Here is a 15,749-nt window from a genome sequence, read left to right as displayed (position 1 = left end):
CGTGCTGTCTATTACAAATACATAACAACTCAACCTGCTCACGGAAACACAGAGGCATGAGGGAGAGAGAAAGAGAAGAAAAAGGGACCTTGTTGCAGCTTCATTTGAGGCTGTATTACATTGGTGAGAGCAGCTAATCTTTACCTGGGTTGATTCAAATGATTAAAGGAGAACAATAAAGGAACAGGGGAAGGGGAGTTTTCTCTTTCTTCCAATGCCTTTTATAATTTTAGTTATTTTCCTCCTGTTCCCCGAAGAAAGTTAATGGATCTCTCATTTCTTCATAATGCTGTTACTCTGGCTAACTTTTCTATTTATCCCTCTTGTTTCTGCTAGTCAGTGTTGGGGAAAATCCCTCTGGCGAGTGTTAGGGTTGTGTTAATGATTTGATATAACTCAAATACATGTATCTAACTCAAAAGCATATGTTTACACAACTTAATCAATCTGTTTTCCTAAGTGAAAATAATTTGATACAACTCAAAATAATGCTTAAAATAATACATTTACTAACTCGAAAAGTTTACCCAATTTAATTTCATCAATATGTTTACCGTACTTAAAATAAGAACCTTATCCAAATCAAAATAGCACATCCTGGCTCAATGAACAAAATAACAAGTTTACCCATCTGAAATTAATCAGTTTACCTAAATCATAAGAACTTTATGTGACTCAAAATAACAATTGTATCAAATTCAAAATAATCCTGGTTCAATGGACATCCTGGCTCAACCCTCACCCTAGTGTCAATCCTAACCCTAGTGTCAACCCTCACCCTAGTGTCAACCCTAACCCCAGTGTCAACCCTAACCCTAGTGTCAACTCTCACCCTAGTGTCAACCCTCACCCTAGTGTCAACCCTCACCCTAGTGTCAACCCTAACCCTAGTGTCAACCCTCACCCTAGTGTCAAACCTCACCCTAGTGTCAACCCTAACCCTAGTGTCAACCCTCACCCCTTACCTCAACCCTAACCCTAGTGTAAACCCTCACCCTAGTGTCAACCCTCACCCTAGTGTCAACCCTAACCCTAGTGTCAACCCTCACCCTAGTGTCAACCCTCACCCTAGTGTCAACCCTAACCCAAGTGCCAATCCTCACCCTAGTGTCAACCCTCACCCCTTACCTCAGCCTAAACCCTAACCCTAGTGTCAACCCTCACCCCTTACCTCAATCCTCACCCTAGTGTCAACCCTAACCCTAGTGTCAACCCTCACCCTAGTGTCAACCCTAACCTTAGTGTCAACCCTAACCCTAGTGTCAACTCTCACCCTAGTGTCAACCCTCACCCTAGTGTCAACCCTCACCCTAGTGTCAACCCTAACCCTAGTGTCAACCCTAACCCAAGTGCCAATCCTCACCCTAGTGTCAACCCTCACCCCTTACCTCAACCCTAACCCTAGTGTCAACCCTCACCCTAGTGTCAACCCTCACCCCTTACCTCAGCCTAAACCCTAACCCTAGTGTCAACCCTCACCCCTTACCTCAACCCTCACCCTAGTGTCAAACCTAACCCTAGTGTCAACCCTCACCCTAGTGTCAACCCTAACCCTAGTGTCAACCCTAACCCTAGTGTCAACCCTCACCCTAGTGTCAACCCTCACCCAAGTGTCAACCCTAACCCTAGTGTCAACCCTCACCCTAGTGTCAACCCTCACCCTCGTGTCAACCCTCACCCTATTGTCAACTCTCACCCCTTACCTCAAACCTAACCCTAGTGTCAACCCTAACCCTAGTGTAAACCCTCACCCTAGTATCAACCCTCACCCTAGTGTCAACCCTAACCCCTTACCTCAACCCTAACCCTAGTGTCAACCCTAACCCTAGTGTAAACCCTAACCCTAGTGTCAAACCTCACCCTAGTGTCAACCCTCACCCTAGTGTCAACCCTCACCCTAGTGTCAACCCTAACCCTAGTGTCAACCCTCACCCTAGTGTCAAACCTCACCCTAGTGTCAACCCTAACCCTAGTGTCAACCCTCACCCCTTACCTCAACCCTAACCCTAGTGTCAACCCTCACCCTAGTGTCAACCCTCACCCTAGTGTCAACCCTCACCCTAGTGTCAACCCTAACCCCAGTGTCAACCCTCACCCTAGTGTCAAACCTCACCATAGTGTCAACCCTAACCCTAGTGTCAACCCTCACCCCTTACCTCAACCCTAACCCTAGTGTCAACCCTCACCCTAGTGTCAACCCTCACCTTAGTGTCAACCCTAACCCTAGTGTCAACCCTAACCCTAGTGTAAACCCTCACCCTAGTGTCAACCCTAACCCAAGTGCCAATCCTCACCCTAGTGTCAACCCTCACCCCTTACCTCAGCCTAAACCCTGACCCTAGTGTCAACCCTCACCCCTTACCTCAACCTCACCCTAGTGTCAACCCTAACCCTAGTGTCAACCCTCACCCTAGTGTCAACCCTAGTGTCAACCCTAACCCTAGTGTCAAACCTCACCCTAGTGTCAACCCTCACCCTAGTGTCAAACCTAACCCTAGTGTCAACCCTAACCCAAGTGCCAATCCTCACCCTAGTGTCAACCCTCACCCCTTACCTCAACCCTAACCCTAGTGTCAACCCTCACCCCTTACCTCAGCCTAAACCCTAACCCTAGTGTCAACCCTCACCCCTTACCTCAATGCTCACCCTAGTGTCAACCCTAACCCTAGTGTCAACCCTCACCCTAGTGTCAACCCTAACCTTAGCGTCAACTTCACCCTAGTGTCAACCCTAACCCTAGTGTCAACCCTCACCCTAGTGTCAACCCTAACCCTAGTGTCAACCCTCACCCTAGTGTCAACCCTCACCCTAGTGTCAACCCTAACCCAAGTGCCAATCCTCACCCTAGTGTCAACCCTCACCCCTTACCTCAACCCTAACCCTAGTGTCAACCCTCACCCCTTACCTCAGCCTAAACCCTAACCCTAGTGTCAACCCTCACCCCTTACCTCAACCCTCACCCTAGTGTCAACCCTAACCCTAGTGTCAACCCTCACCCTAGTGTCAACCCTAACCTTAGTGTCAGCCCACCATAGTGTCACTTCACCCTAGTGTCAACCCTAACCCTAGTGTCAACCTCACCCTAGTGTCAACCCTAACCCTAGTGTCAACCCTCACCCTAGTGTCAACCCTAACCCTAGTGTCAACCCTCACCCTAGTGTCAACCCTCACCCTCGTGTCAACCCTAACCCTAGTGTCAACCCTCACCCTAGTGTCAACCTCACCCCTTACCTCAACCCTAACCCTAGTGTCATCCCTCAACATAGTGTCAACCCTCACCCTAGTGTCAACCCTAACCCTAGTGTAAACCCTCACCCTAGTATCAACCCTCACCCTAGTGTCAACCCTAAACCCTTACCTCAACCCTAACCCTAGTGTCAACCCTCACCCTAGTGTCAACCCTCACCCTAGTGTCAACCCTAACCCTAGTGTCAACCCTCACCCTAGTGTCAACCCTCACCCCTTACCTCAACCCTAACCCTAGTGTCAACCCTCACCCTAGTGTCAACCCTCACCCTAGTGTCAACCCTCACCCTAGTGTCAAACCTCACCCTAGTGTCAACCCTAACCCCAGTGTCAACCCTAACCCTAGTGTCAACCCTCACCCTAGTGTCAACCCTCACCCTAGTGTCAACCCTAACCCTAGTGTCAACCCTCACCCTAGTGTCAAACCTCACCCTAGTGTCAACCCTAACCCTAGTGTCAACCCTCACCCCTTACCTCAACCCTAACCCTAGTGTCAACTCTCACCCTAGTGTCAACCCTAACCCTAGTGTCAACCCTCACCCTAGTGTCAACCCTAACCCCAGTGTCAACCCTAACCCTAGTGTCAACCCTCACCCTAGTGTCAACACTCACCCTAGTGTCAACCCTAACCCTAGTGTCAACCCTCACCCTAGTGTCAAACCTCACCCTAGTGTCAACCCTAACCCTAGTGTCAACCCTCACCCCTTACCTCAACCCTCATCCTAGTGTCAACCCTAACTCTAGTGTCAACCCTCACCCTTGTGTAAACCCTAACCTTAGTGTCAACCCTAACCCTAGTGTCAACCCTCACCCTAGTGTCAACCCTCACCCTAGTGTCAACCCTCACCCTAGTGTCAACCCTAACCCTAGTGTCAACCTCACCCTAGTGTCAACCCTCACCCTAGTGTCAACCCTAACCCCTTACCTCAACCCTAACCCTAGTGTCAACCCTCACCCTAGTGTCAACCCCCACCCTAGTGTCAACCCTAACCCAAGTGTCAACCCTCACCCTAGTGTCAACCCGAAGCCTAGTGTCAACCCTCACCCTAGTGTCAACCCTCACCCTAGTGTCAACCCTCACCCCTTACCTCAACCCTAACCCTAGTGTCAACCCCCCTAGTGTCAACCCTCACCCTAGTGTCAACCCTAACCCTAGTGTCAACCCTCACCCTAGTGTCAACCCTAACCCTAGTGTCAACCCTCACCCTAGTGTCAACCCTCACCCTAGTGTCAACCCTCACCCTCGTGTCAACCCTAACCCTAGTGTCAACCCTCACCCTAGTGTCAACCCTCACCCCTTGCCTCAGCCTAAACCCTAACCCTAGTGTCAACCCTCACCCCTTACCTCAACCCTCACCCTAGTGTCAACCCTAACCCTAGTGTCAACCCTCACCCTAGTGTCAACCCTAACCATAGTGTCAACCCTAACCCTAGTGTCAACCTCACCCTAGTGTCAACCCTCACCCTAGTGTCAACCCTCACCCCTTACCTCAGCCTAAACCCTAACCCTAGTGTCAACCCTCACCCCTTACCTCAACCCTCACCCTAGTGTCAACCCTAACCCTAGTGTCAACCCTCACCCTAGTGTCAACCCTAACCTTAGTGTCAACTTCACCCTAGTGTCAACCCTAACCCTAGTGTCAACCCTCACCCTAGTGTCAACCCTAACCCTAGTGTCAACCCTCACCCTAGTGTCAACCCTAACCCTAGTGTCAACCCTCACCCTAGTGTCAACCCTCACCCTAGTGTCAACCCTCACCCTCGTGTCAACCCTAACCCTAGTGTCAACCCTCACCCTAGTGTCAACTCTCACCCCTTACCTCAACCCTAACCCTAGTGTCATCCCTCAACCTAGTGTCAACCCTCACCCTAGTGTCAACCCTAACCCTAGTGTCAACCCCTCACCTAGTATCAACCCTCACCCTAGTGTCAACCCTAAACCCTTACCTCAACCCTAACCCTAGTGTCAACCCTCACCCTAGTGTGAACCCTAACACTAGTGTCAAACCTCACCCTAGTGTCAACCCTAACCCTAGTGTCAACCCTCACCCTAGTGTCAACCCTAACCCTAGTGTCAACCCTCACCCCTTACCTCAACCCTAACCCTAGTGTCAACCCTCACCCTAGTGTCAACCCTCACCCTAGTGTCAAACCTCACCCTAGTGTCCAGCCTAACCCCAGTGTCAACCTTAACCCTAGTGTCAACCCTCACCCTAGTGTCAACCCTCACCCTAGTGTCAACCCTAACCCTAGTGTCAACCCTCACCCTAGTGTCAAACCTCACCCTAGTGTCAACCCTAACCCTAGTGTCAACCCTCACCCCTTACCTCAACCCTCACCCTAGTGTCAACCCTCACCCTAGTGTCAACCCTAACCCTAGTGTCAACCTAACCCTAGTGTCAACCCTCACCCTAGTGTCAACCATAACCCAAGTGCCAATCCTCACCCTAGTGTCAACCCTCACCCCCTTACCTCAACCTAACCCTAGTGTCAACCCTCACCCTAGCGTCAACCCTCACCCTAGTGTAAACCCTAACCCTAGTGTCAAACCTCACCCTAGTGTCAACCCTAACCCTAGTGTCAACCATCACCCTAGTGTCAAACCTCACCCTTGTGTCAACCCTAACCTTAGTGTCAACCCTAACCCTAGTGTCAACCCTCACCCTAGTGTCAACCCTCACCCTAGTGTCAACCCTAACCCTAGTGTCAACCTCACCCTAGTGTCAACCCTAACCCCTTACCTCACCCCTAACCCTAGTGTCATCCCTCAACCTAGTGTCAACCCTCACCCTAGTGTCAACCCTAACCCTAGTGTAAACCCTCACCCTAGTATCAACCCTCACCCTAGTGTCAACCCTAAACCCTTACCTCAACCCTAACCCTAGTGTCAACCCTCACCCTAGCGTCAACCCTCACCCTAGTGTAAACCCTAACCCTAGTGTCAATCCTCACCCTAGTGTCAACCCTAACCCTAGTGTCAACCATCACCCTAGTGTCAAACCTCACCCTAGTGTCAACCCTAACTCTAGTGTCAACCCTCACCCTAGTGTCAACCCTAACCCTAGTGTCAACCCTCACCCTAGTGTCAAACCTCACCCTAGTGTCCATCCTAACCCTAGTGTCAACCCTCACCCCTTACCTCAACCCTAACCCTAGTGTCAACCCTCACCCTAGTGTCAAACCTCACCCTAGTGTCAAACCTCACCCTAGTGTCCAGCCTAACCCCAGTGTCAACCTTAACCCTAGTGTCAACCCTCACCCTAGTGTCAACCCTCACCCTAGTGTCAACCCTAACCCTAGTGTCAACCCTCACCCTAGTGTCAAACCTCACCCTAGTGTCAACCCTAACCCTAGTGTCAACCCTCACCCCTTACCTCAACCCTCACCCTAGTGTCAACCCTCACCCTAGTGTCAACCCTCACCCTAGTGTCAACCCTAACCCTAGTGTCAACCCTCACCCTAGTGTCAACCATAACCCAAGTGCCAATCCTCACCCTAGTGTCAACCCTCACCCCTTACCTCAACCCTCATCCTAGTGTCAACCCTAACTCTAGTGTCAACCCTCACCCTTGTGTCAACCCTAACCTTAGTGTCAACCCTAACCCTAGTGTCAACCCTCACCCTAGTGTCAACCCTCACCCTAGTGTCAACCCTAACCCTAGTGTCAACCTCACCCTAGTGTCAACCCTAACCCCTTACCTCAACCCTAACCCTAGTGTCATCCCTCAACCTAGTGTCAACCCTCACCCTAGTGTCAACCCTAACCCTAGTGTAAACCCTCACCCTAGTATCAGTGTCCCTCACCCTAGTGTCAACCCTTACCTCAACCCTAACCCTAGTGTCAACCCTCACCCTAGTGTCAACCCTAACCCTAGTCAACCCTCACCCTAGTGTAAACCCTAACCCTAGTGTCAAACCTCACCCTAGTGTCAACCCTAACCCTAGTGTCAACCATCACCCTAGTGTCAAACCTCACCCTAGTGTCAACCCTAACTCTAGTGTCAACCCTCACCCCTTACCTCAACCCTAACCCTAGTGTCAACCCTCACCCTAGTGTCAACCCTCACCCTAGTGTCAACCCTCACCCTAGTGTCAAACCTCACCCTAGTGTCAACCCTAACCCCAGTGTCAACCCCTAACCCTAGTGTCAACCCTCACCCTAGTGTCAACCCTCCCCCAAGTTCCAACCTAACCCTAGTGTCAACCCTCACCCTAGTGTCAAACCTCACCCTAGTGTCAACCTAACCCTAGTGTCAAACCTCACCCCTTACCTCAGCCCTAACCCTAGTGTCAACTCTCACCCTAGTGTCAACCCTAACCCTAGTGTCAACCCTCACCCTAGTGTCAACCCTAACCCCAGTGTCAACCCTAACCCTAGTGTCAACCCTCACCCTAGTGTCAACACTCACCCTAGTGTCAACCCTAACCCTAGTGTCAACCCTCACCCTAGTGTCAAACCTCACCCTAGTGTCAACCCTAACCCTAGTGTCAACCCTCACCCCTTACCTCAACCCTCACCCTAGTGTCAACCCTAACCCTAGTGTCAACCTCACCCTAGTGTCAACCCTCACCCTAGTGTCAACCCTAACCCCTTACCTCAACCCTAACCCTAGTGTCAACCCTCACCCTAGTGTCAACCCCCACCCTAGTGTCAACCCTAACCCAAGTGTCAACCCTAACCCTAGTGTCAACCCTCACCCTAGTGTCAACCCTAACCCCAGTGTCAACCCTAACCCTAGTGTCAACCCTCACCCTAGTGTCAACCCTCACCCTAGTGTCAACCCTAACCCTAGTGTCAACCCTCACCCTAGTGTCAAACCCTCACCCTAGTGTCAACCCTAACCCTAGTGTCAACCCTCACCCTTACCTCAACCCTCACCCTAGTGTCAACCCTAACCGTAGTGTCAACCTCACCCTAGTGTCAACCCTCACCCTAGTGTCAACCCTAACCCCTTACCTCAACCCTAACCCTAGTGTCAACCCCCACCCTAGTGTCAACCCTAACCCAAGTGTCAACCCTCACCCTAGTGTCAACCCGAAGCCTAGTGTCAACCCTCACCCTAGTGTCAACCCTCACCCTAGTGTCAACCCTAACCCTAGTGTCAACCCTCACCCCTTACCTCAACCCTAACCCTAGTGTCAACCCCCCCTAGTGTCAACCCTCACCCTAGTGTCAACCCTAACCCTAGTGTCAACCCTCACCCTAGTGTCAATCCCTAACCCTAGTGTCAACCCTCACCCTCACCCTAGTGTCAACCCTCACCCTAGTGTCAACCCTCACCCTCGTGTCAACCCTAACCCTAGTGTCAACCCTCACCCTAGTGTCAACCCTCACCCCTTACCTCAGCCTAAACCCTAACCCTAGTGTCAACCCTCACCCCGTACCTCAACCCTCACCCTAGTGTCAACCCTAACCCTAGTGTCAATCCTCACCCTAGTGTCAACCCTAACCTTAGTGTCAACCCTAACCCTAGTGTCAACCTCACCCTAGTGTCAACCCTCACCCTAGTGTCAACCCTCACCCCTTACCTCAGCCTAAACCCTAACCCTAGTGTCAACCCTCACCCCTTACCTCAACCCTCACCCTAGTGTCAACCCTAACCCTAGTGTCAACCCTCACCCTAGTGTCAACCCTAACCCTAGTGTCAACCCTCACCCTAGTGTCAACCCTAACCTTAGTGTCAACTTCACCCTAGTGTCAACCCTAACCCTAGTGTCAACCCTCACCCTAGTGTCAACCCTAACCCTAGTGTCAACCCTCACCCTAGTGTCAACCCTAACCCTAGTGTCAACCCTCACCCTAGTGTCAACCCTCACCCTAGTGTCAACCCTCACCCTCGTGTCAACCCTAACCCTAGTGTCAACCCTCACCCTAGTGTCAACTCTCACCCCTTACCTCAACCCTAACCCTAGTGTCATCCCTCAACCTAGTGTCAACCCTCACCCTAGTGTCAACCCTAACCCTAGTGTAAACCCTCACCCTAGTATCAACCCTCACCCTAGTGTCAACCCTAAACCCTTACCTCAACCCTAACCCTAGTGTCAACCCTCACCCTAGTGTCAACCCTCACCCTAGTGTAAACCCTAACCCTAGTGTCAAACCTCACCCTAGTGTCAACCCTAACCCTAGTGTCAACCCTCACCCTAGTGTCAAACCTCACCCTAGTGTCAACCCTAACCCTAGTGTCAACCCTCACCCCGTACCTCAACCCTAACCCTAGTGTCAACCCTCACCCTAGTGTCAACCCTAACCCTAGTGTCAACCCTCACCCTAGTGTCAAACCTCACCCTAGTGTCAACCCTAACCCTAGTGTCAACCCTCACCCCTTACCTCAACCCTAACCCTAGTGTCAACCCTCACCCTAGTGTCAACCCTCACCCTAGTGTCAAACCTCACCCTAGTGTCCAGCCTAACCCCAGTGTCAACCCTAACCCTAGTGTCAACCCTCACCCTAGTGTCAACCCTCACCCTAGTGTCAAACCTCACCCTAGTGTCAACCCTAACCCTAGTGTCAATCCTCACCCCTTACCCCAACCCTCACCCTAGTGTCAACCCTCACCCTAGTGTCAACCCTCACCCTAGTGTCAACCCTAACCCTAGTGTCAACCCTCACCCTAGTGTCAACCATAACCCAAGTGCCAATCCTCACCCTAGTGTCAACCCTCACCCCTTACCTCAACCCTCATCCTAGTGTCAACCCTAACTCTAGTGTCAACCCTCACCCTTGTGTCAACCCTAACCTTAGTGTCAACCCTAACCCTAGTGTCAACCTTCACCCTAGTGTCAACCCTCACCCTAGTGTCAACCCTCACCCTAGTGTCAACCCTAACCCTAGTGTCAACCTCACCCTAGTGTCAACCCTCACCCCTTACCTCAGCCCTCACCCTAGTGTCAACCCTCACCCCTTACCTCAGCCCTCACCCTCGTGTCAACCCTCACCCCTTACCTCAGCCTGAACCCTAAATTTGACTTATTGACTATACAGCATAAACCACCATACCTAACCTTTACAACTCTTTCACTTCCTGAATACAACTTTCTCTTAATCATGTAATGGTGCATTAGTGGGAACTGAATTGTCTCAAATTTACCCTCTGCACTCTCTCTGCCTGCATGATCTGTGTTCACTGCCTAATCAATATGTTTCAAAAGATGGTCGAGGTTAGGCTTATCAGCCCACCTGTGAAACAGAATATGTAATACCCAAATGTTATGGTTCACGGTTAAACAACCAATAAAGATTTAGCTTAATGACATTCACACCAGCTGCTGTAAATGCAGATCAATCATTTGTGCTATTTATATTAACAATAATAATATTTCATTTGTAGAGCACATTTCCCACGCTCAATGTGCATAGGGTAGAAAACAAAATGAGAATGAATAGCGGTATTTAGTGCAGGGACGTACAGTATGTGTGGTTTTCCAAATGTGTGTTTCTAAATCCCCAAAATTGTGTATTAAAATCCCCAAAATGATTTTAAGATGCCAAGAAGTTTGTTTATAAATCCCAAAACTAATTTTGAAACCCCAAAAACTGAGTTTAGAAAATAGAGTTAAGGGACCTTGAAAGTGTTAAAGTGCCTGTGATTGTGTCAAAGAATGCAAATCATTTCCAGCTCACACAAACCTCATTATGGTCAACCAATCACTATTTCTAAACTGTATTAGCACCTGTGTCTTGATTTAATAATAAACTCACAGACCAGTTTATTAGGTACATCCATCTAGTACCTGGTCAGACCCCCTTTTGCCTCCAGAACAGCTTGAATCCTTCAGGGCATTCTTCAAGGTGTCATTCCACAGGGATGTTGGTCCATGCTGACGCGATAGCATCGCACAGTTGCTGCAGATTGGACAGTAGTATGTTCATGCTGTGATCAGCCCGTTCTGTCTCATCCCAAAGATGCTCTATAGGGTTGAGGGCTGGGGACTGAGCAGGCCACTCAAGTCAACTGAACTAGCTGTCATGTTCCAGGCGTGGAACCCGGTGTGGTCGTCTGCTGCAATAGCCCGTCTGTGACAAGAATCGCTGAGTTGTGTGTTCCGAGATGCCGTTCTGCACACCACTGTTGAACTGCACCGTTATTTGTTGGCTTGTGGCCCACCTGTTAGCTTGAACAATTCTTGCCATTCTCCTTTGACCTCTCATCAACAAGTTGTTTTCACCCACAGGACTGCCGGTTACTGGATGTTTTTTGTGTCTCACCATTCCCTGTAAACCCTAAACCCTGTCATGAGTGAAAGGTCCTGGATGGTGGCCATTTCTGAGATAATGGATCCGGCGCGCCTCGCACCGAGGATCATACCACGCTCAAAGTCACTTGTTTTGCCCATTCTAACATTCAACCGAACAGTATCTGAATGCCTCGATGCCTGTCTTCCTTTGAATAGCAAGCCACGGACACATGAATCACTGTCTGAATAGAGCAATCCTTTTTTGTGAACGGGGGTGGTGTACCTAATATACTGGCCAGTGATTGTATTTTTCTCTTATGTAGCAAGCTTGATTGAAACAGAACATGCAATTTGTGGACAAAATGTGTGAGACGTAAATGTGTCTCTGACTCTCTGCCTAACTGCACAAAGTCATTCATTATATCGCGCTGTGAAAATGCAATTTCCCTCCCATATAATACAGCCTGGAGCGGATCTGTAATGTCTTCTCACAATGCTCTGGCTTCACATTCATTTAGGATATTTACAAAAAGCTAAATTGCCACCTGAAAAACATTCAGGTCGAAGATAAATAAAAAGGCAATATGGTACATCCAATCATTATCCACAGAGGTAGGACAAAACATACATTAAGAAGCCATAGGAAGCCTTAAATAGCAGTTTACCTTCAGAGTATTCATGATTCAAGGATTTCATTTGTGGTGAACAATTCCCCAAGGGATCATTCCCAGCTCTTCCAGAGATCTCCATGTCTTTTAACATGGCTTGCATGAGAAAGACGGCCAGCACTAGCAAATAAAGTATTACTTCAATGTATTATCAGTAGTCACAATGGACACAAAGCAACAACTCAAACCAACCTAGTACAACACAACACAACCTAAACCAACCTAGTACAACACAACACAACCTAAACCAACCTAGTACAACACAACCCAAACCAATCTAGTACAACACAAACCAACCTAGTATAACACAACACAACCTAAACCAACCTAGTACGACACAACACAACCTAAACCAACCTAGTACAACACAACCTAAACCAACCTAGTACGACACAACACAACCTAAACCAACCTAGTACGACACAACCCAAACCAACCTAGTACAACACAACCCAAACCAACCTAGTACAACACAACACAACCTAAACCAACCTAGTACAACACAACCCAAACCAATCTAGTACAACACAAACCAACCTAGTACAACACAACACAACCTAAACCAACCTAGTACAACACAACCCAAACCAATCTAGTACAACACAAACCAACCTAGTACAACACAACACAACCTAAAACAACACAACCCAAACCAACCTAGTACAACACAACCTAAACCAACCTAGTACAACACAATACAACCTAAACCAACCTAGTACAACACAACACAACCTAAACCAACCTAGTACAACACAACACAACCTAAACCAACCTAGTACAACACAACCCAACCTAGTACAGCACAACCCAAACCAACCTAGTACAACACAACACAACCCAACCTAGTACAACACAATCCAAACCAACCTAGTACAACACAACCCAAACCAACCTAGTACAACACAACCCAAACCAACCTAGTACAACACAACCCAAACCAACCTAGTACAACACAACCCAAACCAACCTAGTACAACACAACCTAAAACAACACAACCCAAACCAACCTAGTACAACACAACACAACCCAAACCAACCTAGTACAACACAACTCAAACCAACCTAGTACAACACAACACAACCTAAAACAACACAACCCAAACCAACCTAGTACAACACAACCTAAACCAACCTAGTACAACACAACACAACCTAAACCAACCTAGTACAACCCAACCCAAACCAACCTAGTACAACACAACCCAAACCAACCTAGTACAACACATCCCAAACCAATCTAGTACAACACAACCCAAAGGAACAAAACTCCACACCACTCCAGTCAGACAGACAGACAGACGGACAATCAGACAAACACCACATCAGGCCATAGTACCATAGTGTCAATGCTGTGTGTATTCATATGTGGAATGTTTACAGTCCACAGACATTTAGAAACGTGAAATATGCTCTTTACTGTCAATGTGCATACAGTAGACCTCGCACAATGACTGATATGATCATTCGGAAGCACAAATCCATAGCTATCTGTAGGCACCGGTTTCAACACAGCACAGTATTCAAAGTGCTTTACATTCTACAGGTTGCCTCATTATTTCCAGTGTAATATTTTTATTTATTTGTTCAACTGGCAGTCTGGGTTTTTTGTTATACATTAAGCTTTCATACAGAATTGCCCTACTAGCAAAACCCCCATACACCCTCTCTCCAGAGAGCATTTCTTGTTCTAGCTCATGTTCATTCATCAGGTACAAGTCTACCCTCAGGACCTGTTGGAGAATGTGAGTAAATGCCAATATTTCCTGCATTTTCCTGTGAAATGTTTGATTGTTCAAGTCAAGCATGTGAAATCAACGCCTCTGGCTTGTTGCTCTCAACGTGGAGAAGAACCAAGGCCATAGGGGAAGAACATTCAGATGAGGGGAGAACATTCAGATGAGGGGAGAACATTCAGATGAGGGGAGAACATTCAGATGAGGAGAGAACATTCAGATGAGGAGAGAACATTCAGATGAGGGGAGAACATTCAGATGAGGGGAGAACATTCAGATGAGGGGAGAACATTCAGATGAGGAGAGAACATTCAGATGAGGGGAGAACATTCAGATGAGGAGAGAACATTCAGATGAGGCGGAGAACGTTCAGATGAGGAGAGAACATTCAGATGAGGGGAGAACATTCAGATGAGGGGAGAACATTCAGATGAGGAGAGAACATTCAGATGAGGGGAGAACATTCAGATGAGGAGAGAACATTCAGATGAGGCGGAGAACGTTCAGATGAGGGGAGAACATTCAGATGAGGGGAGAACATTCAGATGAGGAGAGAACATTCAGATGAGGGGAGAACATTCAGATGAGGCGGAGAACGTTCAGATGAGGAGAAGAACGTTTAGATGAGGGGGAGAACGTTCAGATGAGGAGAATAACGTTCAGATGAGGGTGAGGACATTCAGATGAGGGGGAGAACATTCAGATGAGGAGAATAACGTTCAGATGAGGGTGAGGACATTCAGATGAGGGGGAGAACGTTCAGATGAGGAGAATAACGTTCAGATGAGGAGAATAACGTTCAGATGAGGGGGAGAACGTTCAGATGAGGAGAAGAACGTTCAGATGAGGAGAATAACGTTCAGATGAGGGTGAGGAAATTCAGATGAGGCGGAGAATGTTCAGTTGAGGAGAAGAACGTTCGATGTTGTCATCATGCTGTTGATGTTGTCATCATGCTGTTGATGTTGTCATCATGCTGTTGATGTTGTCATCATGCTGTTGATGTTGTCATCATGCTGTTGATGTTGTCATCATGCTGTTGATGTTGTCATCATGCTGTTGATGTTGATATCATGCTGTTGATGTTGTCATCATGCAGTTGATGTTGATATCATGCTGTTGATGTTGATATCATGCTGTTGTTGTTGATATCATGCTGTTGTTGTTGATATCATGCTGTTGTTGTTGATATCATGCTGTTGATGTTGATATCATGCTGTTGATGTTGTCATCATGTTGTCATTGATGTTGTCGTTGATGTTGTCATCATGCTGTTGTTGTTGTCATCATGCTGTTGATATTGTCATCATGCTGTTGATATTGTCATCATGTTTCCATTGAAGTTGTCATCATGCTGCTGATGTTGATATCATGCTATTGATGTTGATATCATGCTGTTGATGTTGTCATCATGCTGTTGATGTTGTCATCATGTTGTCATTGATGTTGTCATCATGCTGTTGATGTTGTCATCATGCTGTTGATGTTGTCATCATGTTGTCATCATGTTGTCGTTGATGTTGTCATCATGCTGTTGATGTTGTCATCATGCTGTTGTTGTTGTCATCATGCTGTTGATATTGTCATCATGCTGTTGATATTGTCATCATGTTTCCATTGAAGTTGTCATCATGCTGCTGATGTTGATATCATGCTGTTGATGTTGATATCATGCTGTTGATGTTGTCATCATGCTGTTGGTGTTGATATCATGCTGTTGATGTTGATATCATGCTGTTGATGTTGTCATCATGCTGTTGATGTTGTCATCATGCTGTTGATGTTGTCATCATGCTGTTGATGTTGACATCATGCTGTTGATGTTGACATCATGCTGTTGATGTTGACATCATGCTGTTGATGTTGTCATCATGCTGTTGATGTTGATATCATGCTGGTGATGTTGTCATCATGCTGTTGATG

The sequence above is a fragment of the Oncorhynchus keta genome, chromosome 36, assembly GCF_023373465.1.
Source record: "Oncorhynchus keta strain PuntledgeMale-10-30-2019 chromosome 36, Oket_V2, whole genome shotgun sequence".
NCBI lineage: Eukaryota > Metazoa > Chordata > Actinopteri > Salmoniformes > Salmonidae > Oncorhynchus > Oncorhynchus keta.
Note: the sequence above shows the minus strand (reverse complement) of the source record.